The sequence below is a fragment of the Oncorhynchus kisutch genome, linkage group LG14 (genome assembly GCF_002021735.2).
Source record: "Oncorhynchus kisutch isolate 150728-3 linkage group LG14, Okis_V2, whole genome shotgun sequence".
In the NCBI taxonomy this organism is placed as follows: Eukaryota; Metazoa; Chordata; class Actinopteri; order Salmoniformes; family Salmonidae; genus Oncorhynchus; species Oncorhynchus kisutch.
The window spans coordinates 10,115,464-10,119,396 of record NC_034187.2 but is presented as its reverse complement, the minus strand read 5'-3'; positions in this window follow the sequence as shown (position 1 = coordinate 10,119,396).

Here is a 3,933-nt window from a genome sequence, read left to right as displayed (position 1 = left end):
ACTCCTCTGTACCTCTCCAGGGTCCCTACTAGTGACCGACTCCTCTGTACCTCTCCAGGGTCCCTACTAGTGACCGACTCCTCTGTACCTCTCCAGGGTCCCTACTAGTGACCGACTCCTCTGTACCTCTCCAGGGTCCCTACTAGTGACCGACTCCTCTGTACCTCTCCAGGGTCCCTACTAGTGACCGACTCCTCTGTACCTCTCCAGGGTCCCTACTAGTGACCGACTCCTCTGTACCTCTCCAGGGTCCCTACTAGTGACCGACTCCTCTGTACCTCTCCAGGGTCCCTACTAGTGACCGACTCCTCTGTACCTCTCCAGGGTCCCTACTAGTGACCGACTCCTCTGTACCTCTCCAGGGTCCCTACTAGTGACCGACTCCTCTGTACCTCTCCAGGGTCCCTACTAGTGACCGACTCCTCTGTACCTCTCCAGGGTCCCTACTAGTGACCGACTCCTCTGTACCTCTCCAGGGTCCCTACTAGTGACTGACTCCTCTGTACCTCTCCAGGGTCCCTACTAGTGACCGACTCCTCTGTACCTCTCCAGGGTCCCTACTAGTGACCGACTCCTCTGTACCTCTCCAGGGTCCCTACTAGTGACCGACTCCTCTGTACCTCTCCAGGATCCCTACTAGTCAAATCAAATCAAATTTATTTATATAGCCCTTCGTACATCAGCTGATATCTCAAAGTGCTGTACAGAAACCCAGCCTAAAACCCCAAACAGCAAGCAATGCAGGTGTAGAAGCACTAGTGACCGACTCCTCTGCACCTCTCCAGGATCCCTACTAGTGACCGACTCCTCTGTACCTCTCCAGGCATGTATTCATTAAGCTTCTCTCAGTGAAGAGCACTGATCTAGGATCAGGTCTCAACATTGTTCCACAGTGACTCAGAGGCTGGAAGGGGAGACGTCTGAACACTGCCCTTCTACAGGGCTCTCTGCCCTTAGCATTTCATTTGCTGCTCTAAATGTTCGGCAATTAACATTTGGCAAGGGACAGTTTGAGGTCTATGAGAACCAGCTCGACGTTCTAACCCCAGACAATTATTATCAAATGTGTCAGAGTGGAGGACTTGCACACCCTATATTTTCACTGACAAAAAGTCCTTCAAGAGACTAGTGCATAAAGAGATCGGCCCACCCCACAGCACATACAGTCTCACACACACACACACACACACACACACACACACACACAAATCAACTTTATTTATATATCCCTTCGTACATCAGCTGATATCACAAAGTGCTGTACAGAAACCCAGCCTAAAACCCCAAACAGCAAGCAATGCAGGTGTTGAAGCACATTGGCTAGGAAAAACTCCCTAGAAAGGCCAAAATCTAGGAAGAAACCTAGAGAGAAACCAGGCTATGAGGGGTGGCCAGTCCTCTTCTGGCTGTGCCGGGTGGAGATTATAACAGAACATGGCCAAGATGTTCAAATGTTCATAAATGACCACCATGGTCAAATAATAGATCTGGGACAGGTAGCACGTCTGGTGAACAGGTCAGGATTCCACAGCCGCAGGCAGAACAGTTGAAACTGGAGCAGCAGCACGGCCAGGTGGACTGGGGACAGCAAGGAGTCATCATGCCAGGTAGTCCTGAGGCATGGTCCAAGGGCTTAGGTCCTCCGAGAGAGAGAAAGAAAGAGAGAATTAGAGAGAGCATACTGGGACAGGAGGGGTCAGGAGACACTGTGGCCCCATCCGATGATAGCCCCGGACAGGGCCAAACAGGAAGGATATAACCCCACCCACTTTGCCAAAGCACAGCCCCCACACCACTAGAGGGATATCTTCAACCACCAGCTTACCATCCTGAGACAAGGCCGAGTATAGCCTACAAAGATCTCCGCCACGGCACAAAACAAGGGGGGGCGCCAACCCAGACAGGAAGATCACGTCAGTGACTCAACCCACTCAAGTGACGCACCCCTCCTAAGGACGGCATGAAAGAGCACCAGTAAGCCAGTGACTCAGCCCCTGTAATAGGGTTAGAGGCAGAGAATCCCAGTGGAAAGAGGGGAACCGCTATGACTACAAGGTCCGATAGGAATTCAGGGAACTCAGTGAGGAACGCTGTATATGGCCCAGGAGGCCTGTAAACAGTAGCTATAAAAAGTGATTGAGTAGGCTGCATAGATTTCATGACTAGAAGCTCAAAAGACGAAAACGTCATTTTTTTTTTTGTAAATTGAAATTTGCTATCGTAAATGTTAGCAACACCTCCGCCTTTGCGGGATGCACGGGGGATATGGTCACTAGTGTATCCAGGAGGTGAGGCCTCATTTAACACAGTAAATTCATCAGGCTTAAGCCATGTTTCAGTCAGACCAATCACATCAAGATTATGATCAGTGATTAGTTCATTGACTATAATTGCCTTTGAAGTAAGGGATCTAACATTAAGTAGCCCTATTTTGAGATGCGTGGTATCACAATCTCTTTCAATAATGACAGGAATGGAGGAGGTCTTTATCCTAGTGAGATTGCTAAGGCAAACACCGCCATGTTTAGTTTTGCCCAAACCAGGTCGAGGCACAGAACGGTCTCAATGGGGATAGCTGAGCTGACTACACTGACTGTGCTAGTGGCAGACTCCACTAAGCTGGCAGGCAGGCTAACAGCCTGCTGCCTGGCCTGCACCCTATTTCATTGTGGAGCTAGAGGAGTTAGAGCCCTGTCTATGTTGGTAGATAAGATGAGAGCACCCCTCCAGCTAGGATGAGGTCCGTCACTCCTCAGCAGGCCAGGCTTGGTCCTGTTTGTGGGTGAGTCCCAGAAAGAGGGCCAATTATCTTCAAATTCTATCTTTTGGGAGGGGCAGAAAACAGTTTTCAACCAGCGATTGAGTTGTGAGACTCTGCTGTAGAGCTCATCACTCCCGCTAACTGGGAGGGGGCCAGAGACAATTACTCGATGCCGACACATCTTTCTAGCTGATTTACACGCTGAAGCTATGTTGCGCTTGGTGACCTCTGACTGTTTCAACCTAACATTGTTGGTGCCGTCATGGATAACAATATCCCTATACTCTCTACACTCACCAGTTTTAGCTTTAACCAGCACCATCTTCAGATTAGCCTTAACGTCGGTAGCCCTGCCCCCTGGTAAACAGTGTATGATCGCTGGATGATTCGTTTTAAGTCTAATACTGTGGGTAATGGAGTCGCCAATGACTAGAGTTTTCAATTTGTCAGAGCTAATGGTGGGAAGCTTCGGCGTCTCAGACCCCGTAACGAGAGGAGTAGAGACCAGAGAAGACTCGGCCTCTGACTCCGACTCGCTGCTTAATGGGGAAAACCGGTTGAAAGTTTCTGTCGGCTGAATGAGCGACACCGGTTGAGCATTCCTACAGCATTTCCTTCCAGAAACCGTGAGAAAGTTGTCCGGCTGCGGGGACTGTGCCAGGGGATTTATACTACTATCTGTACTTACTGGTGGCACAGACGCTGTTTGATCCTTTCCTACACTGAAATTACCCTTGCCTAACGATTGCGTCTGAAGCTGGGCTTGCAGCACAGCTATCCTCGCTGTAAGGCGAGTACAGCGGCTGCAATTAGAAGGCATCATGTTAATGTTACTACTTAGCTTCGGCTGTTGGAGGTCCTGACGAATCATGTCCAGATAAAGCATCCGGAGTGAAAAAGTTGAGTAAAAAAACAAAAATATAAACAGTCATTAAAAAGTAAAAACCGTAAAGTTGTCAGGTAGCAAAGTAAGGTTGGCAACAAAACACACAAAACGCAACACGTAAACAAGTCTGCAAGTTGTTTAGTGCACAGCTCCTTCTCAGAAAGGCAGAGGGAAAGCTTGCAGTATCCAAAAACAAGTGTATAATCCACAGCAAGATAATCTACACACCACACACACAGAGTATCAAGGAAGTGTAAGTACCTTTACTGGAGTAGCGTTTGGCGGC